We start from the raw sequence: 27,113 nt of genomic DNA, 5'->3' as shown, positions 1-27,113 counted from the left end.
TAGGCACTTAACTCCCCGGTTTTAAACCCAATCGAGAATTGTTGGACCTCCTCGTCCGGGCTCTTGGCGCGATTAATCCTCGACCGAGAAACCTAGTGTTGGTGGCCACGACGCTAGACTCGACATGGCGCTTGGACGTAGAATCTAAAAATTGGTCCATAGTTGCCCGAGATAAGCCCAACAGAAAAGTAACGGCTTTGCTTGCAGTCTCAGTGGGCGAATGTGTTTGCGGAGATGTCGCGGTGGTATTCCAGGTTGCACAAGGAGAGTTAGCTACTTCAAAGCAGTCTCCTCATTTCTTGAGAGTCGTTTGCCCAGTTCATTACATGATGGACCACTGCCACGATCTGGTCTGTGGAGGAGCTCATACAGACGAATAGTAGCTTCACCGCACACCGTCCACAAGCAATAAACTCTGCATCACAAAATCAACGAGATGCTTTGTTATGGCAAAGTTTGTGCACATCGGGTGCCCAATCATCTTTCGGAGAACGGAAAACGTCTAAACTGGGTGTTTTCTTGACTCATTTGTCTAGATATGTGGGGCAAGGAACGGATATCATTGGTCAGATTGTAGCATCTGATGAAACGTGGCATCTCCTCTTCGACGTTGCCTCCCAACAGATGAGCATGGAGTGATGGCATCTCAGCTCCACTTGTGCAGATGAATACAATTCTGCCCCGACGGCCAGAAAAGTGATGGTCAGTTTATTTTCAGAGGAAGAAAGATCTCTACTCTTCGACTGGCCAATACGGCGTGCAACAGTTAACGCTGAGCAGTACAGCAACACTATTTTGAGGCCCAAACAGGCCATCACGAACAAGCACAGGGGCAAGCTCTCGTAAGGGACTGTGACTCTTCAAGACAACGCTATTCCACATGTGTCCAAGAAGATCTCCGATGTCCTTCAAAAATTTTTATGTGAGTTCCTGGAACATGCTCCACGCAGCTTCTATGTCTCCTCATGTGACTTACATAACTTTGGCCCGTTAGAACTATCTCTGAAATGTCATAGTTTCGCCTGTGACAAGGAAGTGCCGGATACTGTGATAAGCTGGGTCTTTCAGCAAATCCAGGAGTCTCTACACTGGAGCCTTCCTACCCACTGGCATTTGTGAGCAATGTCAGTGGTAGTTATGTATAGTTGTACTGTTCCATATAAACTGTAAATATAACAGTGTCATTAAAATTTCTTTTTATATAACTGCAAACTTGTTTTTGTTTGAGCATACCTTATAGAACCATCATTCTAATACAAAAACCGGCGAATATACAGAAATGTAACCCAGTACAAGATGGTTGGGAGGGACTATTTTACCAACGTGGTGGAAGTTTATGTAGGCCGCTTTCTTGGGTCGCGTAATCTTCAAAGGAAAAGGAGGTCATGTGAGAGGTAAGCTTTATTCTTTCTTTAATTACGAATTATGTTTCTTCCTTATTGGTGACGTGGAGCCTTTAAGGTTTGCCAATACCTTTCTGATTTTTCCATTTCAATCATTTAATTGGAAACACAATGCAAAGATGCAATTCTGTACCTAGTATCGACCGCGAACAGCCTAGTTTAACTCTGGATAGTCTTTGATGAACACGGGATGTATGTGATTGTTTTCAAGGTGAGGGAACCAATGAGAGAGCGGCCCGCTCGCCAGGAAAGCTTGGGACTTGAGTTTGAGTAGTGTGACTGGTGTTTCGCTAGTGGAAGAGAGACGGGCTGGGGGCTGAATGCCGGAGGTTACTGTGTTGTCATTGGTGAGAAGGAGACGTGTAGTTTGGTTGCGTGCAAAGGATGCAGGGTTGAATTACAATTTTCTTAATCATTTAAGAGTACATTTTTTCATACTCAACTGTTTCTTGCTTCGAGTCGCGGAACTGCTGTAATTTCCATCAATTCGACTTGCGATTCACACGTATTAGCCGGTTCGTTGTGTTTTCCTAAAGCTAGTTCATATCGAGACTCTGTACAGAATATGCTTTTAGCCAAATGGTATCCCCACCAAATTAGTCTCTCTCCTTTACAATCAATCACTGTAAATGTTCTGCGATTTATACTGAACTCTTTTTATCTAGTTTTCTTTTGTATTGGTACTTTGTGTGCCACTTGCTCTGTGGCAACTTTGTTACTATGTTTCAGTTGCTGAAGTCATTTATATGAGATCGTATTTAATTATTCTTGCGATTCAGTTTTCCATCTCACTCATTTTTCTGTTTGAAGACTTAGTGTGACATATACTCTGAACTCAGTACACTATAACGTGATCAATATGCACCACATGCCTTCAGCAATCGGTAAATACATCATAAGCTTCCTATTGTAAATTATTTCAAAAGAAACCATTAATTAATATAAATATTGTAATCCCCTTCTTTGCACGAATTTTTTTAGAAGACGGGGTAGGTCTTGACCATGGTGCAGATTGCAGAGATTTTCTGCTTCTTTCTACAGAAAGTGTCTATGTCTTTTTCTATGCCTTTTTTTTACTATAGCAATCTGGGGTTTATATGCCAGTTGTGCTCCAGATACCTTTAAGTGGCGCTGTTTAAACACTGTTAACACTTGCTGAGATAATGGATATGACTGGACATTATCACACACCAGTTTTCTCTCGCTGCGTCCACTGCATGTTGCGTAGTGTTGTATGTATTATTTGTCATTATAATTATCTACAGTTTCTTTGCAGTCAGACAGCTTTCACGAATTTGATTAATGAGTCTGAATTTTCTATATGAGAGGGTAAAACTTTCAAGCAGGGCCTTTTCGGATTGTCTTTCACGTGTAATCCCATTTCTGAAAGCTAATTGGAAACTTCCCAGGTGATGACATCAACACAACTTGAAGACACTGAGATCGTCCGAGAGGAGCACCCACGTTATCACAAAGCGCTTCAAGCAACACCACACGGATAGGCTACATCTCAGTGTGAGGCGGCGAAACGTCTCGAGAAATTCCGTGAAACTGGTTCAGTCGTGGATATACCTAAAGCTGCACGGTCGAAAAAGGTTATGGATGAAGCAACATCAACCTGTTCTGGCATCGTTCAGTAAGAGTACAGAGATCAAAATTCGCCAGGTGACAATGTTTATTTTTCTATACTGCTGACTCAAGTCTGATTGACGTCGGGTGAAATCCTGTGTGATAAAATGGATGGTCTCATGATATAAGGAGGAGCCCAATGCGTTCTTCTTGTGCACACACCATCAGCTTTCACGTCACATCTATGGAAGAAACTAAGTTCATATTCAGATGAAGAACACCACTGTTTTTCAACATCATTCTTCAATGACATCACAGTCGGCATCGACTGTGTTGTTTATTATAATTTTCACTGTTGCAGTATCGTCGTTAACACACTTACAAGTGCTTAACGTACTGAAAACTCAGTACTTGCAAACATTAATCTAATGAGTGGAAAGAATACGAGCTTCTATGACTCATGTCAGTATTCGTCTCTTCCACCATCGGTCCGTAAAAGATGGAAAAAAATGCTCTTGAAACTGTACTAGATAGATTTTCAAATCGTTCCTCACATGTAGCTTCTAAGCAAATTTTGTGCCTCTGGAGTACCGTCTCTGCCGTGCGACTAGAGTCGAGATTTCCTGCCATGAAGGTCACAGGTCGCAGTAACTGACGTGAAATCACCAACTCAAACAGAAGTGATATCTAGCAAAGGATATGTTGAAGGCCCACTGCTGTTTCTGATCTGTATAAACGTTATGGGAGACAATATAAATAGTCCTCTTACGTTGTTTGCAGATGACGCTTTAATTTGCTGTCCAGTGAAGTCATCAGAAAATCTGTACGAATTACGAAATGATTTACACAAGACATCTGTATTGCGTGAAAAGTGGCAGTTGACAGTGAACTATAAAAACTGTGAGGTTCTTTATACCAGTACTACAAAGTTACGCGAAAACTGATACAGCCGGCCGAAGTGGCCGTGCGGTTAAAGGCGCTGCAGTCTGGAACCGCAAGACCGCTACGGTCGCAGGTTCGAATCCTGCCTCGGGCATGGATGTTTGTGATGTCCTTAGGTTAGTTAGGTTTAACTAGTTCTAAGTTCTAGGGGACTAATGACCTCAGCAGTTGAGTCCCATAGTGCTCAGAGCCATTTGAACCATTTTGAAAACTGATACAAACTTAAAAGTGGTCGATTCAGCTGGTGATTGGAAATACGAATAACTTAAATTGCAACGAACATAAAAAAGTGTGGTAGTTCTAAGTTCTAGGGGACTAATGACCTCAGCAGTTGAGTCCCATAGTGCTCAGAGCCATTTGAACCATTTTGAAAACTGATACAAACTTAAAAGTGGTCGATTCAGCTGGTGATTGGAAATACGAATAACTTAAATTGCAACGAACATAAAAAAGTGTGGTAGTTCTAAGTTCTAGGGGACTAATGACCTCAGCAGTTGAGTCCCATAGTGCTCAGAGCCATTTGAACCATTTTGAAAACTGATACAAACTTAAAAGTGGTCGATTCAGCTGGTGATTGGAAATACGAATAACTTAAATTGCAACGAACATAAAAAAGTGTGGTGGAGAAGGCGTTTTATTGGCATTTTATTGACAGAATAAGGTGCATCAAAAACACTAATGAGACTTCCTACACCACTCTTGTGCGTCCTCTGTTAGAGTATCGCTGCGCTTTTTACGATCCTAGCCAGATATGATTAACGGAGGACGCCGAAAAAGTTCAAAAAGGGCAGCTCGTTTTGTGTTACAGTGAACTAGGTACGGGAGTGTCAGAGATTTGATATCCTAGGTGGCTGTCCATCATTAAAATAAAGGCATTTTTCTTTGCGGCGAGATATTCTCACAAAATTTCAATCACCCACTTTCTTCTCCGAACGCTAAAATGTAGTGAGAAACCATCGTCGTAATAAACTATGAAAAATCAGAGCTCGCGCTGATGGATTTAGGTATTAATTTTTCCCACGTCTACTCGATAGTGGAACGAGAAATAATCTGAAAGGGGTACTGCGAACCGTCTGCCATGTACTTCACCGTGAGTTGCAGAGTTTCGATGAAGATGTCGAATCGTGGCTTCCATTCACGCCAGTGATATATGATTTGTGCATCATGGACTACCACGCATTACTCAAGAAAACATTTCCTCAAGAAAGCTCAGGGTTCTCGAGACGAAAAACTTGGAGTATACATTACTCGTCAGTTACGTACAAGATATTAAAAGTCCATGAAATACGGACTTTCCGTAGGTCCATTTTACCTGCCGACTAGCCTATTATTCTTATGCTCAATGACGACACGTCATCAGCCCAGAAAGAAGAGAGAGAAACGAAACGCAATGTGTAACGCTCCGCACACAACGAGGTCAGTAGAGAAGGGACACGATTTGTAACATGATACTGATAGGAAAAGAAATCCTTCGCATTCTTTTCAAGTGAACCATCCTACAGTTCACTGATTTAGGAAAATCAAGGAGTTCTTTAATCCAGATGTGGTCTGGTGTTCAAATACCACTTCCCATGAATTCGAGTCCAGTTGAAAGTTATTTGAATATATTGGTAGTTGTATGCTGAAACAGTGTTCATCTACATCTACATCGAAGTGATTACTCTACTATTCACAATAAAGTGCCTAGCAGAGGGTTCAGTGAACCACCTTCAAGCTGTCTCTCTACCGTTCTACTCTCGAACGGCGCTCGGGAAAAACGAGCACTTAAATTTTTATGTGCCAGCCTTGATTTCTCTTATTTTATCGTGATCATCATTTCTCCCTATGTGCCTGGGTGCCAACGGAATGTTTTGGCAGTCGGAGTATTCTGCTAATGAATCGCGGTCTTGGGTTTGCTCTACCCACAACACTATCTATGTGAGAGTTCCAATTTAGGTTATTTGTAATTGTAATCCTTTTGTTAAATTTACAGCCTTCAGGTTTAGGGGATTTCTTTTAGTACTCACGCGAACAACTTCACACTTTTCTCTATTCAGGATCAATTGCCACTTTTCACCCCATATAGATATCGTATCTAAATCATTTTGCAATTTGTTTTGTTCATCTTATGACCTTACAAGACGGTAAATTAAAACATCATCTGCAAACAATCTAAGAGGGCTATCCTGTAACGTTAATATAGAACAGGAACAATAGAGGGCCTATAACACTTCCTTGGGGAACGCCGGATATTACTTCTATTTTGCTCGACTGCTTTCTGTTTATTACTACGATCTGTGACCTTCTCCTAGGAAATCACGAATCCAGTCGCACAACAGACGCGATATTCCATAGACACGTAGTGTGGTTAGAAGAAGATTGTGAGGAACGGTGAAGAAAGCCTTCTGGAAATCTAAATATGGAATCAATTTGACATCCCCTGCCGATAGTGCTCATTACTTCATGAGTATAAAGAGATAGTTATATTTTACTAGAACGGTATTTTCAACCTAATTTCTCGCTAACGATCAGAAACTGTCTGTCTAGTAAACTTTGGCTACAGATTCGTATCCAGAACTGACGTAGCTACCTTGTTTTTGAACATGAATGTATTTGTGCAAATTACTTTTCATGAAGATGAGTTTTAGTAACCTAAAATGCACCTGACAGTATGTAAATTAGATGGCTTAAGATAACAATGAGTTTTGTTACTTAAATGTGCCCTTTTTCAGGAATGTGTCTGTTGAATTTTCATGAAACTTCACTAACTGAAAACTGTTCCTAATACTGGAAAAATACTCATTTAACCTCTATAAAACATTCTTACCTCGCAGCGGATAACTTATCTCTACTCTGGCTGCACGGACAAGAAAGACGAGGTGAACAAATCACTGCGCGACAGCTTGCCTTCTTAGTCGTAATACTTATTTTTAAGTTGATGTTTTAGCAAATTCGTTTTTGAATCTCTTCTATAAATTATTAATTATTACTAACATAAAGTACAAGACGTGACAACGCAAATTTTACCGAACACGTATTTTTGAACAATGGAGATATGCATTGTGATATGGTCATAAATGACAAAAAGAAGTGCAGGAAAACTCAATCGTTTTGATGAAATAAAGTTGAATTTCAAATAATACGAATAATCAGCATTCTCTTTCTACGCATTGTCATATTGGTATTTCTGCTTCTACAAAATATTTCTGTCACAAAAATTTGTTTCTTGACTTCCTAATACAATATTATGTAACTAATATAAACGGGGACAGAATAATTATAATACTGAACAGATGACTAAAATTCTCCCTGATTACCAGCACATAAACATTGTTGGATACAATCAAATCCTTGCTCAGCAATAATTACTGAACTAACACTTGCATTTAATAAACTCAAAATAAGTTACCTCTTTTTGAAGCACTGTCTCTTCATAAAATCATCATAAAATTCATCATCCATCTTTTAACCTCAGATTACACATCATGGAACATCTCAAATAGAAATGTCTCTTCGTCACCTCCGCTGTCCAAGTTGCTCATTCCACTATGATTCAACACCTTGTCTCCACGACTTCGCAACTAGTACCGCCCAAGGCTGTCACATTATTTTTACCCACTAGCTCGCGGCGCATTTCTGAATAACGCAATCTCTCAAAAATTGTGTATCGTTTATGTGTTCAGCGTGCAAAGATATTTCAAGTGGCAATATTCCGAATAAACAGATAATTGTCATTATATTCGCATTCAGTGATGCACCAGGGAGTAATATTTCAAACCAATGCGATTTTTTATCTTTTCGTTTAATGTATAACCTATTACAGTGTCATGAAGGAAGCACCATGTGACTTGCAGACATCGAAGTTGTTGCTTGTAAACGTCGGGTTTCCTTACATTCCCACAGTTTTCATTTTCCTAGCCTCTCTAATTAGTCATTAGCGTCTGTTCCTGTGAACCCTTCTGCCCTAAATCTTCTACTTTGCCAGTAATTTGAAAGCCCGTTAGCTTTTTAAGTTAACAATTGAGAACGATTAAACTCATTAAAAAGGCGCTACAGCTGCACTTCCCAGACTGAAATAAAGGATGGAAGACTGAATTCACGACTAACGCTCATTTCAGACTAAAAGCAGAAGATTAGCCCGTAAGAGAATCCACAGCTAACGGGCTCCGTGCGAGTAATTACTCACACCAGCAAAAGTGGAATCTGGCAGGTTACAATGAAAGGAGAACAGGCTACTCAGCTACATCACCTTATTGTTTAAATAAAGAGAAAAAAGTACTGGGAAGTAGTTCGCAGATTAAATATATATTCAGTAGCCATTTAACACGAAATGCCTTATATGATTTCATTAAATAAATGAGTATACTACTGAAGAAGCAATATACAGTTCGCCGGCCGCGGTGGTCTAACGGTTCTAGGCGCTCAGTCCGGAACCGCACGACTGCTACGGTCGCAGGTTCTAATCCTGTCCCATAGTGCTCAGAGCCATTTGAACCAATATACAGTTCAAAGTTACTCATTATTTTCTTATGAAATTTTCGATATAGCTGGTTTACTAAAAAGTCGAAGTGGCACAGAAATGTTGTGAAGTAATGAGTAATGGTTCCAACAAGGCAAGCAATATCATCCATAGTTCAGTTTTTAACCCGATGAGACTGAAAGTACTCCACTCACTAAAACATATCATTTTATTTTCGGTTGACAAACACTGCCACCAACAGTATGGTGTAATGTGGTTTCAGACGGCACCATAACGTCAACGTGGTGTTCCTGACCACAGATATCTTAGCCATGGGTTTGCCGATCGTCAAATGATGCCGCGACATTAGGGAAGGATCTGCCGATAGTTTTGTAATAAAACCGGCTTATCCAGGCTTCAGACTGGCTACGCACATAGTACAAACACATGTTTAACTGTTTTTCTATTTCTTCATGTTTTATTTTTATCTTTTCTTTTTTTACAGTTCTTTCTTTCTCTAATACTACTGCAGCAAAAGATTAAACTTCTACTCTTATTTTATGAATTTTAATTTTTCACTCACTTTTTTATAAAGAATATCAGATATCTTAAACATTTAAATCCCCCTAGTCGTTGCGTATTCTTATTTATTTTAATCTTCCGGCAATATCTGTGTCTCTTTTTTCTTTTTTTTATCAGAATGTATACTTTCTGATGTTCTTGATTTATGCGTTCCGTGTCCTATGCCAACCTTCGATAGTATTCGCTTTCCTGTGCCGCTGATTAAAAACATCTGTACACGACGACCTTTCAGCCACTGATTAACCATATAGTCAGCGAAATCCGTGAGTTTTTCTTCACTGGGGATATCCTCCATTATTACCATCCGCGCTTCATCAACACTGGTGGAAGGTGTGCCACTGCAGCGCACATGCAGCAAAACATTCGGAATTCAATTGTTCTGTATCTCCGTATTATATTAAACATATTTCCGTTGTTTGTAAACGTTTCACCGCAAATATATCTAGAACAGAAATAGATATTGAAAAACAACTTTCACTGGTATTAATGCAAGACAGCGGCACAACAAATAAACACTAGTTTCAACACAAACTTACGCGTTTTTAAATGGACATCCTATATTATTTCTTGAGCAGTGTGAACCCAAGTTGCTCATAATCGCGATGTGATTGATGTACGTAATTTTATTTCATTGTTGTCACGAGGGGTCACGCTTGCATTTCGGGACGTGCAACAGCTATGTGTTTCCGTTATTGCAAGCGCCAATTCCGCTTTGCTATTTCTCGGGATGTAATTGACGAATTACGATGGAACAAACGTCACTTTCTGCGATTTTTCATGTTAATTATTGCGTAAGATTTAATACGGGGTGCCCATTAAATGAAAAGACATATGTTTGTGTTGAAATTTGTATGCTTACGATTTAAATGTCTCATAGGATACACTTTTATGGGTCCATGCCTTACACTCACACCCATAAAAGTCGTTTTTCAGTATGTAATTGTACCACAGATATTTGCACTTAAACATTTAAGTGGGCCACAATTACACTTTACATGCTTAAGTACATGTAAACTTTACTGTAATCAAAAGTTATATAAAAGCTCAGAAGTTACATGAACTAACTTTTATACTTGCAGAATGCAATATATATTCGGTAAGAATATAAAATACACAGTGGACTAACACTGAATGATGTGCGTGTCTAATTATGTGCAAAACAAACAACTAAACAAACAAAGAAACAAACAAAAAAAGAAAAAAGAGAAAATGTCGGCTCCCAGTTTCTCTCTTACACATTCATTTATGTTTCTTCCTCTACCAGTGCTACAAATACTACCGCTAATTTTCTGATTGACTACGTGACTTATGTACTGTACTGTATTGTAGTAGTTTTGATAGAGCGAAAATCTACTTAGAAGCAGTTTGTCATGCATTTCAGTGTTTATGACATGTTCCGAGCTATGCGTCATATAACGACATAATTCTGCAGGTATAGTCAGTGGTTTATATGAATACTGTCTGCAAAACGCGCCTTGAATAAAGTTTGTACTAATCAAGTGATAAATTAAACGTCACTCCCGATGCGGCGTGTTTTCTGCATGAATATCGATAATGTAGTAACTGGTAAACGTTTTTCCCTTAACCATTTTGTGGGGGTCTTCAGCGAGACGATGTTTCAAAAAGGTTTGAAATTATGTGTAAAGTCAATTGCAAGTCATTAAGTGGCCTCATTCTCAAATGCTGTAGGAATGTAGGGTGCTTATTCACGTTTCATGGGCTCCACTTCATTTTCACGCTGAATACGATCTCTGTAATAGGTAGGTGGTTACTACCCCCACTGAGATGCTTTGCAGACAGGAAGCGATACGTGTCAAGTTGTTTAGGAGGTGATATGGAACACACATAAATACATTTTTTAATATGTCTGGATAGAACAAAGGAAATGTAGATCTTTTTACAATCCATAGCAGTGTACTTCAGCAACCAGTGGTAACGACATGAGAGAATAAGCAGTGTTGTTTCCAGACCTGGACTTTTAACTTTATTTATCCTCTAAGACGCATTTTGCTTTATACATGACATCTTCAGGTTGGTGTATGAGACAAAATACAAGATTTCGTGTAAATGGGTTGACACCGAGCTAGTAAATTGCAGCAGCAAGAAAAAAAATAGAGGAACTTACTGGCAAAATGTGGTGCTAAACACATAGCACACAAATGTCCCAGCACGAAACCGCTGTGGTGAGAATTTGGAAAAAATATGTGGTGTCATCTAAGATAAGAGTAAAATGTATTGGAATATGACCGATAAAATGTCCAGAAGCCAGTAAGCAGGCTAATGCACTAAAAGCCCAAAAGACTAAAAGAAATTTACAATTAAAAAATTAAAACAATTTACTGAAACAGAACATGTTAAATACACGGAAAACCACACCTAAATCGAAGCCCTAGCATGTCAATTAGTTTTTGTGTTTTACTTTTTTTAAGGCCTCGAGAGTAGCTGGTGAGACTAAGCTGGCTATTTGCATATGAATACTTCTTGGCTAAATGCTTTACACAATATTTTGCCAGTACATTGCTTTATTTTCTTGTTAGTCCAATGTTACTAAATCGTGGTTACGCCATTTGTATGAAAGGTTTACTTTTTCTCGTAGGCCATGCTGAAGATACCTTGTGTAAGCCGAAACGCTACATTTCAGGATAAATAAAATAAAAAAATCCAGTTTTGCAACCAAGACTGCTTGTTCTTTCGTAGAGGATGTAGAGCTCATACTATTACAGGAAGTTGATGATGGATCCGGAGTGAACAGGTCATTGACCTTTGCACAACGGAGAAATTTACTATCCAGCAAGAAAACATTGCAGGGTTGGAGGAGTGGGCGGTGACGGAACGGCCCATTTATCCAGTGTTTAACGACTACGGCGGACGAGAGAAATGGTGGCTGGAAGGGGAGGGGGCGTAACAAAAGGGGGGGGGGTCGAACGTGTGGAGGCCAGCGGCTACATTGCCCGATGCGGCCGGCCAACACTGTACAGTGCAGAACATTCGCGCTGAATGCACGCCCGGGCTCTGGTTGAGTGACGCGTCCCGGAAATAATGCCAGTCAGGGATCTGTCACGCGGAAATAATGGCGCAAGTTTGCTGCACCCGCCATTATCACGTTCTGCAACCAGCCCTTGCCCTCTCTTCTCACTGCGTCAGGTATCCGTCTTTGTTAAGCTGCTGCGCGTGATTCATGGCTAATGACCAGCCGCCGACGTATCCGTTCTCCGGTGCGGCTACTACCTCTTCTTATAACAAATAATTATTCTGAGGTTACCTGACAGAGTCCAGTTGTTTCCTGTTGCTTGCAGCTCTTCCGTGATTTAGCACGCCATACAAAATATGTAACCATACTACGATTTTTTACGTTGTTCGTTGGTTATCACAGCTATTTGACACACGTTACTTGTTCGCTGATAACTTTCCGATCACAATGAAAGTATTTATCCCGCTGACTTCCTTTATTTAGATGACAATAACAGGTTTAATCACGCAGTTATTAACTTCAACAATAATCCAGAGCCAGGGTCAGGTCTAGCATTAGGAAATTTCTGATGCTGTGACATTGCGTTTGAAGATTAGCGTTCGTGACGACTGCGACCGTTAATTATCTGAGTAAACGTGTGATTATTGTCTACTGAATTAAAATATAAAGGTAACACAGCATTTCCGACGTTCTGGCAAACAACAATATTTCGCGGTATATACCCTAAATTTCTTTTTGACGAGCATACGTATAAAAACCGACATCAATTGCAGAAGTTTTGTTGTACCTGTGGACTCTCTGTTGTACTTAACTAGACGCAAGTGATCATGACTGACGTAGTTAATATCTTATTTTACACCGAGTACAGTCTGTTGTTCACCCAAAAATGATTAATTAAGAAAGTAGCATACAGCTGTTTGGATGAATCATGATTTTTCAAGAATATTTAGAAGCTGTAAGCTATCGCCACTTTAACATGCCCTGTTTTACTGTCTATTCATAATGACCATCTCATCTACACTACAAAATTTTCCCCACATCTAGGATAGTTTTGAATGAAACAAAGAGCTGTGGCAGTCGTAGGAAATGATTTACAGTCCTTTTAGAATCTCAGTTCACGAATACTCTGTAAAAAATAGGACCAAGCGAATTGACTGAAATGGGACTACACAGAAAAACTGAGTTATATTTCACTTTTAAAAAAATAGCCTTCCACTACCAGACCTAGTATTATCCCCCAATCAGTAGCATATCGGAACATGTATCATGGCCTAAATAACTTTAAGTATTAAAAAGAATTCCGGTAACAAAGGTCTTCACATGTGGAGAATGTTGGACATCAGAGGGTACTAACCAGATGAAAATCTAGGGTATTCGGGGTGGAAAGTATCCATTTACTCATTACGAGATTATGGGAAAGTGATTTCCATTTGTAATCAGTCGTTTCACTGGACTCATTTTTCGTCCATTTGGAAGCAAAAAGTTTGTTAGTATACTCCTTTTACCCTTTGGATTGTGATCAACAGTGTGAGAAATATTTTCTGTAAATCTCCAACAAAGAAATCTACTTCCCCGTTTTTCATTTGGAGGTTATAGCTTGCGTCCCTTGGTTTCACTGCTGTTACCTTTCTCATCTGAAGGGGTGTATGCACGTTTTACGCAAAGTAACAATACGTAGTACAAAATTAGACGGAATCTTCCTGAAATGGTTCAAACATTATCCATAGATTTGTTTCTGCACTGAGTTTTGGTCACATTTGAACAGATACGGTATCCATCATTCAGTCCGCACCTCGTTGTCTGTTTCCTAGTGTGGCTGCCTCTGGATGATGGGGTTCGGGGCATGATTCCCGGCAGGGTTGGGAATTTTCTCTCTGTCCGTGACTGGGCATCATCATCATTATCATTATCATTCGTGACAGTGGCTAGAGTGGATTGTGAAAATGTTGGTTTGAGAAAAAATTGGCTCTTTGTACGGGCGCTGGTGCCCGCGCAGTTGAGCGCCCCACAAACCAATCATCATCATCGTCATCATCCATCATCCATCATCCAGTTGTTAGCACACTGGACTGACATTCGAGAGGACGACGGTTCAATCCCGCGTCCGGCCATCCTGATGTAGGTTTTCCGTGATTTCCCTAAATCACTCCAGGCAAATACCGGGATGGTTCCTTTGAAAGGGCATAGCCGACTTTCTTCCCTGTCCTCCCCACATCCGACGAGACCGATGACCTCGCTGTTTGGTCTCTTCCCACAAACAATCCAATCCATCAACCACATGATACCTACCCAAAATTAATGTCCTTAAGGCATAGAAAGACAAACAATAAATTCTCGAAATTAGCAATGTGAGACTGTGCATCTGTCTGAGTAATTGACCTATCCAGATTCCATCACACTCCTCTTAAGACTCCAAGTAACGCGTAAACACTGCAACGTAATCGCTATCTTGAAATGCCTTAACATTGAATCATAAGGTATAGAAATTGTAATAATCCTAGTATATAGCAATCCATTCTGTAAATAGAATAAATCAGTGAACTGAACGGAACTACGTGCTCTATCAAATAAAAATTCAGATGAAGCATAAACCGAATATTTATTATATTAACCAATTACTAAGTATTGACATCAACATTCTACGAAAAAACTAATTAATTGGTTGACGACAACGAACAAGATAGTCAAACGGAGGGATGGCTACCGTATCATAGCTGCACATTATATCATTAATCAAATGGTTCAAATGGCTCTGCGCACTATTGGACTTAACATCTGAGGTCATCAGTCCCCTAGAACTACGTAAACCTAACTAACCTAAGCACATCATACACATACATGCTCGAGGCAGGATTCGAAACTGCGACGTAGAGGCCGCGTGGTTCCAGACTGAAGCGTCTAGAACCGCGCTGCCACACCGGCCAGATATCATTAATCCAACACAACCCAACGATTCATTGAGGAACTCCAATGGTCGACTGAGTACCACATCAAACGATAGTGGGGCACTAGTCGGGTTTAGCGGAGCTGTGGCAACGGTGCGTTTTTGTCTTAACATTGGGCCCCATATAGCCGTGCTGCAGTATGCACTCACCATCTGTTGTAGTGGAAGGACCGTGGCCAGGCTGAAAAAGCCAATCAAGAAAAAATGTACTCTCTTCCGCCAATAGCGTATCATTGCCACGTTTAACAAATCCCCACTCGTGAATGTTGTCAGTCACGGGCCAATCAGAGCACATCATCCTCGCTAATTTATCCTAGAAATTCCCGTCTGATATCAGCCGGCAATGGGCAAATAAGAGCGTAGTACACTTCTGAATTTCCCAGTGCCAAACCACGTTCCAAGACTTGTACTGTTCAGCCATAAATCGTGGTGTCCCACCAAGCATTTGGAACTACTGCCTTTGGCGAGTCATGCCACAGGTCGCTGACCACGACTCAGTGACAAGAACTGTATATTCCGTCAACTTCCATCGGTGGTCACTTGACACTCGATGCGTGCAAGACTGAACCACGAAAAGCTATGAGCGTACGGGCGCAGATCGCTTTGGAGCAGGGTCACTGAACGGTTTGGAGCCAGTCAGAAGAATTTCCTCTGATGAGTCGAAACTAGTTGCAACCGCTTATTGGCCACAACTCCAGAAGCCTTCGGCCAGTCAGAACCACAGCAACTGCAAGAATGCCTACGTCGAATGCATTCACTCGGTTCCAGTAGTTGTAACCGTATCTCGGACAAACACGTGTAACAAATCCCCACCCCTGAATGTCGTCAGTCACGGGCCCGTCAGAGCACATCTCCCTCGCTAGTCTGCCCCAGAAATTCCCGTCTGACGTCAGTAAACCACATTCCAAGACTCTTACTTTTCCGCCATAAATTGTGGTGTCCCAGCAAGCACTTGAAACTGTTACCCTAGGTCATCTCAAGAAGCGAGTGGTGCTACAGGCCGCTAACCCCCGGATTAGTGACAACGATCACTGAAATTATATAAAATACATTTCCCCGAAATAAATCAATGGAATGAGACTTTAAGCAGATGCAGCAAATGTGTCCTGCCTATCGCCAGTCGTGACGCCGGGCATGTAAATTTAGTATAAACAGAAGCAAGAAAGCCAGACGGCTTGTAATCTTCGAAACTGATTACGGTTTAAATAAAGGAATTTCTTTCAGTACATGTAACTGGTTGCTGTGATATGAGTACAATCTGTAAACGTGTAGCAGTCAATCCTGAAAACGTGTAGTACTGAATCAAGGCCTTCACTTCTTGGCAATACACTGGAAATAATAGAAATTAGCTTTGCATCATTTCATTTGTGAACTCAGTGTGATCTTCTGAACGGATCACAGCGAAATAAACGTTCGCAAATGATTTAGTAACTTACAACCACTGGTTTGAATAATTTCTTGTTATCATCCAACCTGAAATCTGACAGTAAGTTTCGCTGTAACAGGGATGGGCAATGACAGATCTATGCATCAAAATTATTAGTTTGATGACTTATCGAAATTGAATGTTATTGCATGACACAATTACGCAATAGGTAATATAAAGAGCGGCTATCATTTCCGTTCTAAAGAAGTTTCATGAAGTTGCGTGCACAGCGTGGTTTCGTTTCAAATTTTTCAGTGCATGCAACAAATTCTCATGGTCACCTCCCCCATGGCAGTCCCTTGCCAGAGATCTGAATGGGGCTCTAATCTGGAATTTTTGCCATTACAAATTTTATGACACTTTTTCTGTTACAGGCCACATGTCATGTGGATACACATCATGTGTCTTTCATTCTATGGTTTCCATCACCTTCTGCATGATTTACCACAACAAAAATTTCTAAAGAACGCTCTTTCTTACCAATATTGTGTTGTTGCGCTACGGCACCCTTGAGAGACCGTAGGCCCCTCCGGCTGCGCCCGTCGGCGGCAGCATCTGATGTAGCCTCTGACACGACACAGACAAGTTGAACTCTACAACATATGGAAAAACCAATAAATTTATAGCCAGTGACTCCAGTGAAGGCGTAAACCTTTTACGCAGCTGTAATTTAAGATAGCAAACAAGGAATTAACCGATCAGAATGATTAATTATTTCGATAAATACCGACACAGCTCATATTGTGGGTCATATAGACCAACTTTCAGAAAGGAGTTGAAAATTAATTACCAGTCGGATTTTACCTTTCCTCTATAGATAACCACAGTGAAAATTGAAAGCAGTCTTAGTATTTAATTACATAACAGGGGTTATAAGAGCACTTGGCGATTAAGTGGCTTAACTAAGTAACACCGAATACCAGGCCGGCCGCGGTGGCCGAGCGGTTCTAGGCGCTTCAGTCCGGAACCGCGCGACTGCTACGGTCGCAGGTTCGAATCCTGCCTCGGGCATGGATGTGTGTGATGTCGTTACGTTAGTTAGGTTTAAATAGTTCTGAGTTATAGGGGACTGATGACCTCAGATGTTAAGTCCCATGGTGCTCAGAGCCATTTGAACCAAAGCAAGCTAATGCGAAGAGCCGACACGCGGCTGGTGCCTGAGATAAAGAGATGGCACGAAGGCTCACATAAGATCAGAAGATGACAGCGGAGTACTGCTGAAATCCACCATCTGTTCAAAATAAATATTATGTGTGATCTTAGTTCCGAAGTATTTCTTCCAGATTGGCCTTCCCCCCCCCCTCTCCAACCAGAACATCTGTAATATATAATTTAAGATCGGGCGTAAGAAACACAGCAGTGCCTACAGAGGTCCATCCTTGTTGGCCGGCATCTGGACGTAGACAGAGAGAGGGAGAGAGTGGGACACTGTTTTTCACAGCCAAATGTAATGATTTACGTAACTGTTTGACCAATTGAAATGAGTGCTAGGTAGGGAGACCAGCGCCCTTTGAGACATCTTAAAACTGGTCGGTACTCAGAATATTTATCGTTCAGCCAACAAAAATCACAAGATGCCAGATAAACGCTGAGAACCAAGTCTTTGTTATTGAAAGCAGTCTGCAGACAGTTACTCGATAACAGGCGCCTTCTCAGGCAGACTTGACTTGACAGTTAGTGACTTTCATTTGGCTATCTTGAACTTGGACGCAACTTGTTGGTAAAGGGCCAGAGACTGATTCTCTCCAGTAACTTTTCACATTGAGGACGCGCTTGCAGTTAGATGTTCAACAAGCTTTCAACCCTGGCTGTAGATGCAACCACATATCCTTCTGTAGCACTTTCTATCTTTTTGTTCATTAACTCTCAGCAATCACTGTACCGCTTCCTTTATTACTAATGTTTATCCATTCATTTCGCTCAAACCCCAGATCCCGTATCCAAGTGCTAAGTCTTTAGTTTATTGTAGTCAATGATTGATAAATCTTTTCTTTTGCAGTTACGTGTATTAAATTGAATTAATAGAGATTCTTCTTTAATTTCGCATGTAAGTAAACTCCTTTATCATTTTATTTAACATTTTACGCTTACTTTGATGCTTACATTACAACCAAGAAGTATGTACATTTATGTTTGTATGACCCTGCATATGCAGAAGAATGGTTACTCTAATGGAATCAGCATATCTGTGGCCTAAGGACAGTGTAGACCACGAGTGCTTAACCTTTTTAGGCTCGAGATCTACTACATTCCATTTAGCCCATTTAGAGGTCTACTAATTTAATAACTCTTAAAGGTTTAAGCACAAAACAACGCCGTAGCCGAAATGAATCACTCTTTTACTCAGTTTACATAAAAAGTAATTTTTTCTGGATCAAAAGTTGTAGGCCTACTACTCAATTTAACAGATACTGCATATACAAAAAAATTAAAATCTACCTCGACATAAACGTTGAAATGAAAAAGGCTAGGGCCTTCCGTCGAGTTGGTTGTTCAGCTGGCGGAAATCTTTTTAGTTGATACCACTTCGGCGACTTGCGTAACGAGTCATAAATGCCGAAAAACATTTACTGAGATATTTGGCATTGGGTGTCATTGTGAAGTTTATTATAATCTGATGGATAATTTGTCAGAGCCAGTCTCACACAGTCTGAAAGATGAGCATCAGTCAGTTTATTTCTATACTTAGATTACACTGTGTTCGTCGTTAAAAACGATGTTTCACTTAGATAAGTTGATTAAAAGAACGATAAAACATATTATGCCACTTTTACAATGTTAGGCTATGTTTTCAATCTCACTAATTTCGAAATGTGATCTTCATTGTATTCCGACTTTAAGGAATATTTCGTCTTCAAGTTTAGTCTCGCTAGAAGAGACAAGAATATTCATTTTACTTCAGATATCTTCTACATCCACTTTTTGGAAACGTTCAGCTATGATAGCTAGAACAGGTTTCATTGTCCCGATATCTGAAAATCGGTTTTCAAACTCTGTTTACAGTGCTGTCACCTCGCCCGTATAATTTGCAGCTCCTTGATCCAATGATGTGTGTTGCACCGATTGTTCTAACTGTGTTTGAGAAAAGTGTTTCACATTTCATTACGATTCGTGAGTAGTTGTTGCTCCCGCAGAGGAAAGACTGTCGCTTGGTGATATCGTAAACGCCGGTGAAAGGGAAGCGGAGGGGAAAGGGATGGAAACAATGTTATCAGATGTACCACCTACAGACACAATGCGAAACACTCGATGTAAACAAACTGCTATTTACAAAGACGGTCCATCAAAACAGACTTCAGACAAAAGTTTTCAAAGGTCAGCTCACAATGCCATGGTGATAGACCGGTCGATCGCGATCGGCGGGTTGACCACCCATAGTGTAGAGCATTGTGAACCTTTGCTTAGACAGCATCACAAGTCTATGGTAATAAGATTTGGCATAGGTAACGAAGATAACTAGGGACCCTTTCAAGCTGCGAATATCAACCTTAATTAGTGGTCCAGATCGTCAACCCACAAAGCGCACGTTAGATAACGATGTAACACGTTTAGTCGCCTGCCTGTGTACCGACAGCGCTTCCAATACGCCGCGAGTGCTTTCCGGCCGGCGAGCCGTCGGCGCCACTTTCCCGTAACTGATGACCGGTGCTTCTGACAGGTTAATAATTGCGCAGCGAGTGCGGTCGATATAAAGTGCTTCAATTAACCTGCAATTGCCTGGCCAACAATCGAGCACGGAACGGGACGGCGTAGCGCAGCCCCAGTCTGGGACCAACAACAGCAGCAACGGCGGCGGCGGCGGCAGCAGTGCGTTCGTCATGTGGCTGCCACGAACACTGTCCGCCGCGTAGCTCCCCCATTGCGAACATCACTCGTTTCGGCTACGCAGGACGGTTCTTTTCGCATAACCAGAGGCAAAAAAAGGTTTTTCCAGTATTTTTCCGTCTGTCAAAAACAATTTCCAGAGGAAACAATGAAAGCCGCAGCACGGCTAAAAGAGCAAAACACTGGAAAAGCACATACATAATGGGGCCGCAGTACACGATCACAGTATTGTATTAATACACCAAAACGTACAGAGTGGTTCCAGAACCGTTAACTCAAGAAGTGTTGGCTCTCAGACTGCGCGAAAATGATTGAACTCGTTCTCTGAGGTCATTTTCGGCAAAATGCTACTATACGCTCCCTTCCTTCTTGAAATCGTTAACTCAACCTCTTTTTGTTGTTAGCTGCATTATCCCCTTCTTTGCGTGTTATACACACGAATTACAGAGACGTGTTGCGGTTTCCAAGACTGCGCCTCGTGAACCTGTTTTGTTCAGTAGGCTGTAGAGGTAAGATGTTAGTGCCCAAATGAAACAATCTATATATAACTCAATTCGAATTTATTAAACAGACTCTATACTTTGGCAACTTACCGTGACTAAACAATTTTGCCTGGCACATGACTCGCAGCCAGTCAAAGCTTATCAAAAATTAACTGTTCCTATTGCTCTGAGGTTATCAAGCAATCATTGCTCAAACTGCAGAGAAAAAGAATAGGGCAGTCTTACAATTTACACCAAAACAAGCAGTCACTTAAATTCAGATAAAATGAATTAACTGCCTAAATAAATGAAAGAACCATTAAGTGAAACTAGCCGAAGGTTACAAAATTTAAAAAGATTCAAAAATACTCACTAGACGGCTGCTCCAAAATATACGTCTGACTTGCAGTCAAGGTAATTCATAATATAAAAACCAAGAATGAAAGTCGAATAAACAACAAAATCCAACTGTCTTAACGAACAATGTGGAGACGCTCTATACAAGTAAGTTTTAGCAGCAACAGCTGCTTCAGGCCTAATAGCTCACAACAACAACTCATAATCTTTCAGGTAATTTATCCAAGACAGTTATTCAAGAAATCTGATATCGCTTAAACTTTATAGGGCTCGGTCCAAGATACAATTCAGTGCCCAAAAGCTTGACAAACCACTCAGTTCTAACCGGCGAGTTAACAGCTTAGTTTATTATTTAACAGAGACACGAGCTTTACAGACGGAAGGCTCAACCAAAACATATCAAATGGGCACACCAAAAGGCGTCAAGTTTCAATAGTAATTAATCCTGCGCCCAGAACACAACGATATAGTTTCCTGAGACAGAGGTCAAACTAGTGGACCAAGAAATATACCTTTTGTCATAGTGACTAGCAAGCCGTGGAACAAATTTTTACGCGTTCTCGGATTCACGCCACTTGCGTAATCAAACATCAATTCCAAGACAGTGGTACACCTCAGTGCTCTTAAAAGCCGGCCGGTGTGGCTGAACTGTTGTAGACGCTTCAGACTGGAACCGCGCGACCGCTACGGTCGCAGGTTCGAATCCTTCCACTGGCATGGATGTGTGTGATGTCCTTAGGTTACTTAGGTTTAAGTAGTCTTAAGTTCTAGGGGACTGATGACCGCAGATGTTAAATTCCATACTGCTCAGAGCCATTTGAACCATTTGCGCTTAAAACAACTTGGCCATAACTGAAACATACAACATGGTAGTTACCAAACTATCCAACGTAAAATCAAATGGAACAATTTTACACCAAATTATGTATCACCTAAAGCTTTGTTTCAAATACTGGAACTTAACATCTCTTTAACCTGCTACCTTGTTAGACCATGGTTCGTACCAAATCTTTGATTAACAAACGTACTGTAATGCAGGTAGTCAAATTCAATGGCTCGACCCATTTGCCGTTCCACGGTAAAATATAGAAACCACGACCGGCTCATAGTCGGGCTGCAACAGTAATGGACACAAAATCTAATTTCAGTAATATAACATACAGATCTGAATGCTCAAGGTGAAAATAATTACGTGTGAACTGCCACTGATATAGATCAGCCCACTCGGTTTCGAATTAATGTCGCCACAAGACAAGACAATTTTAAGCATTAACTATTCTCTCTAGTTAACAGAAAATTTATACATCATAATAATTACAAAACACAAATCCGAACGCTCATCGGATAAGATTGCAATATGCAAGATATGCCAGCACATTAAATCGGATCAAACTGTATAAAAGTTTAGTAGGCTTGTGATAATTTAAATGGTACAGCCAACAGGCTAGTTGCAGTCAGCCTAACTCGCAGAGAAACAATCACAATTCAACACAAATGCCTTGGCCACAGAAATATCAGAATCTGCTTAATGGCCAGACGCTGGGATGCTCACCATAAGGTCCAATCTGTAATCTGACCGGCAAATCAACGCTCGGCCGCTGCCTGTACAATTTCAGACGGCTGTCCAACGTGACTGCCGCGGCACGACAGCCGCCTGCTCCAGTATCCGCTGCCTCCTTGCGACTTTGCTCGGTCGGTAGCAACAGTGCCGCATGTTGCTCAACACACTGGAACGGGCCTCCAGGCTGTGTCCAGACGGAAACTCAACTCCACTCTGCTGGCGCTGCGTGAGCCTCCGTGTCTGCGTTTCCGGCAGATCACGGACCTCTCGGCTAGGCAAGTCCCCAGCCCAAAATCAGGAAACGCCACTCGATCAACCGATGGCCCGGCGGCTTGTCAGAGAATTTGCGTGTGTCGCACAAGTACAAAATATGTTCACATGACTACGTCAATTTTAACAATCCTAAGTGTAATGAAACTGTTTTTCGATTGATGGAGGAAAATTTCAGTCACACGGATCAAAAAGTGGACGATTTTTAAAAAGCTAGTGTTTATAAATCTACTAGAGGAGGGCCACTGAAAGGAAGAACTTCAGGACAATTGTGATGGTGACTTTTCCTTTACTACAGTAAAATGCATAACATGCTAGTTAAAATGTGATTTGTGTGGTGATAAAGCGAAATGTAGATTCCAGTAGCGAATGTTAGTTTTGCAAACTTTGTTTTTGTATCTACCGAGCACAGTTTTCATGTGCAATTTTAAGATGTGGAATTTAGTTTCATGTGAAAGTTTGCTTGATACAGAGATACTTCAGAAAGCAAAATTCAGTTCTCTAGGAAACGATGAACTCGCTGCTTTGTCCCCTCCCCCAAATGAACCAACCAACCAATCAATTCTTTAACAGTTCTTCTATGCGCGCTGAGCCGTGCGTGGCTCGTGTTCGTGCCATCTCTTATTTAACATCCTGTTTTTGCCGTACTGGCACCTCGTTATGTTAGTTTCAATTACTTGTGTCACTGAGTTGCTGCTTTGCCTCCCCGTGAGTGGCAGCAGCAGCGCTTATCGATATAAACCCCGCCGTAGTATCTTTGCTGGACTGCTGTTACTTCCCCGACGTCGTGTGTCGAGAAGTCAATTGGAAACGTCGTGCAGTGCAGTTCGGGCCCTGGCAGTGTTTGAGTTGGCACGCGGCGCAAGTTCAATCGGGGCGCAGCAGCAGTGAGGTCCGGACAGCCATAACTCGCCCAACGGTTGCCGACACACCTGATTGGAGTGGAGATGAATTTGGTTGGTCGTCGGTCGGTCGTCTTGCCGGACGACGTGTATTTGGCCGGCGATCGCTTATGGGTTGGCTGTGTGTGCCGACGCGTGATTCGTCCTTGTTACTGTGCAGTCACTGCCGTTAGCATTGTCTAGTTCTTCGTACAAGTGTTCGTGAAACAGTGTGTAGTTTGTGTGATTTTGACTGACAAGTTATTTTAAATGTTGTCGGCGTACTGGCTCTGAAGAATCGGTCGATTGGCATGGGGCAGTGAGGAATTCTCGGCGGGGCGTAGTTTGGCAGGTGACCGCTAGCGGTCTCTACGCGGTGTCGGAGAGTGTGGTACTGTTCCCGTTCACCTGACCAGAAGTCTGCTCCTGCCACCGAACTTCACTAATACCCTTTTTAAATTTTGTAACCTACCTGCCCGATTGAGGGATCGGACGTTCCACACTCCAATCCGTACAACGCCAGTTTTCTTTCTCCTGATAACGACGTCCTCTTGAGTAGTCCCCGCCCGGAGATCCGAATGGGTTACTATTTTGCCTCTGGAATATTTTACCCAAGAGGACGCCATCATCATTTACCCATTTAGTAAAGGTGCATGCCATCGGGAAAAATTACGGCTGTAGTTTCCCCTTGCTGTCAGCCGTTCGCAGTACCAGCAGAAAAAGACCACTTTGGTTAATGTTACAAGGCCAGATTAGTCAATCATTCAGACTGTTACCCCTGCAACTACTGAAAATGCTGCTGCCCCTCTTTAGGAACCACACGTTTGTCTGACCTCTAAACAAATATCCCTCCCTTGTGGCTGCACCTACGGTATCACTGAGGCACGCAAGCCTCCTCACCAACAGCAAGGTCCATAATACATGGGGTGGGGTTAGGGGATGTGTACATATATGTGTGAAATAAATTACATATAAGTGAAAAGTATTTACTATGGAAAAAGCATGGGTGAAAAGCTCCTCGTAACCTCTGGATCGATTTCAGCTAATCTTGGTACACTTATTACTGTGTGGGTAAGACCCAGCAACCTCCTATCGTAGTTATCGTGGCAGGGGTGGTGACGTGGAAAGAGAAGGGAGTAGGATAAGATGGGCAGACAGAGAGGGGCGAAGATTTGGTACTGGGGAGGAGAGAAAGAGTCGGGAAAAGGAGGAGACAGTGAGAGGCTGGAGTGGGATCCACACACAGATAAGGGGAGGGCGTCGCAAAAGGGAGGAGGGGGAGATGAACTAACAGGAGACGGACAGAGCAGGGGAAGGGGAGATAAAAGTCAGAGAGAGGCGGTGAGGAGAGGGACATAGAAAGGGGGAGAACATGGACAGAGAGAGGTGTAGGAGGAGGTATGTTGTGCATGACTTTGCTCACAACGGAGAGAATGGCTACATAATGGTGTAGCAACTGTAGTCGTAGGAAAGCTGGACAGGAGCAGAAATGATTAGCAAACATTCGTACATCCATAGTTGAAATGGAGGACAGCTGATATAGATTTATATTAAAAATGAAGAAATTCCTCCAGTTGTATGTAAGGCAACTAGTTTCAACGTTGTAACAACGTCGTCTTCAGGCCCGTACACTTGTTGACGTTAACTGCGTGCGGCTGATACTACAAGTGAGATATGGACGTCCATGTCTCACCACTGACTTGTAGTATCAGCCGCACGCAGTTAACGTCAACAAGTGTATGGGCCTGAATATGACGGTGCAAAGCAGAATGATGCCTTGGTGGACTCCAAAGGCATGTTGATGGGCAAAATATCTACAAACCGCAGTGCTACAAATCTGGTTGGCTGATCATGGCCAACCAATGCACATACAGAGCAACAGAATCCGCAGATCAGGTTCTGCTGTTACAGTCTGGGTAATCAAACGGAAAGCTATGCAAAGCAAATGTTCAAATGTGTGTGAATTCCTAAGGGACCAAACAACTGCTTAGGTCATCGGTCACTAGACTTACACACTACTTAAATCAACTTAAACTAACTTATGCCCGAGGGTGGACTCCAACCTCAGATGGGAGCGGCCGCACAGTCCGTGACATGACGCCTCAAACCGCACGGCCACTCTGTGTCCTGTGCATCAATGTAGAAACAGGAAACAGAAAACAGAGGACTCATCGAATGTTGAATCTGGGCCAACAGGGAGGTGAGAAAGAGCATCCGCGTAGGCATGTTTAGAAGTAGGCCGATACAAAATCTTATAGTGTTAATTTGGTGAAACAAGAGCCCACTGTCGCAGCTTCTGCCCTGAGTAATCTGGGACTGGCTGAGTAGGATTAGACAAAGATTGTAGAAATTTATGGTCAGTCACCAAGTAAAATTTTGTCCTAAGAAGATACTGGTGAAAGTTATAGCATAAACAATGGGGAGAGCTTCCTTTTTAATTTGCGAGATTAATTTGAGATGTATTAACAGCGTCGAAGCAAATGCAGTCAGCCTGCCAACAGCACCAATTTATGTGACAAAGCTGCGCCAATGCCATAAGAGGAAGCATGCACAGCCAAGACCACAGGTTTCGCTGGATCGAAATGGACAAATTATCGATCACTAAGCAAAGTATCTTTCAGCTTCTGGAAATCAGACTGACAATCTTGCGACACCTGCGCAAGTGATGAGCGGTATTAGGATAAATCGGATGTAAGATGTGAATTCCCTAACACAGACAGCAATTCCGGCACATTTCGTGGGAGTGGATGGTCACTGATAACCAGCGAATGTGACTGCAGCGGGTGAACACTCTGCCCATTAATGATTCAAGTTCTGCCTGGAAAAACGCTCCTTTGTCTCCATTACGGTTAAGACCAGATGCAGACAACACCTGAAACATAGTGCAAGGATAGCTAATCTGTACTTCATGAGTATAACCTAGGACAGCAATGTCATCCAAATAACTAGAGAAAAAAAGAACGTTTGCAGTCAGTGGCTCCAGAGAACAATTAAATGCAGTGGGTGTGGAAGTACGGCCAAATGGCAATCCCAGGTATTTGAAGAGATCCAGATAAGTATCAATGACAAAGACTTGTTATGACTACTCATCCAGAGTTGTTTGCAAGTAAGTGTTACGGTAATAAATTTTGTAAAAGTAAAGACCGGAGCCGAAATTATCCATCAGTTCGCCCAGGCACAGCAAGGGATAATAATAAGACTGTTTGGAGATTGACAGTTTTCTTAAAATTTGTGCACATCTGGAGTCCGTCAGACAGCTTCTTTACAACAACAAGAGGGACGCCCACATACAGTAATGCGTGTTATAACCGCATTAACTTGCAAAGCAGTAAGTTCCCAAGCCAGCCACTCTCAAGGAGCATGAGGAAAAGGACGAACTGTAACAAAACGTTCTGTGCATTGTCCTTCATTGTGACATGGGAAACAAAATTATTGGCTTTGGCTCAGAAAACAAATTATAAA

The sequence above is a fragment of the Schistocerca piceifrons genome, chromosome 2 (genome assembly GCF_021461385.2).
Source record: "Schistocerca piceifrons isolate TAMUIC-IGC-003096 chromosome 2, iqSchPice1.1, whole genome shotgun sequence".
Lineage (NCBI taxonomy): Eukaryota > Metazoa > Arthropoda > Insecta > Orthoptera > Acrididae > Schistocerca > Schistocerca piceifrons.
This window is presented reverse-complemented; position numbering follows the sequence as displayed.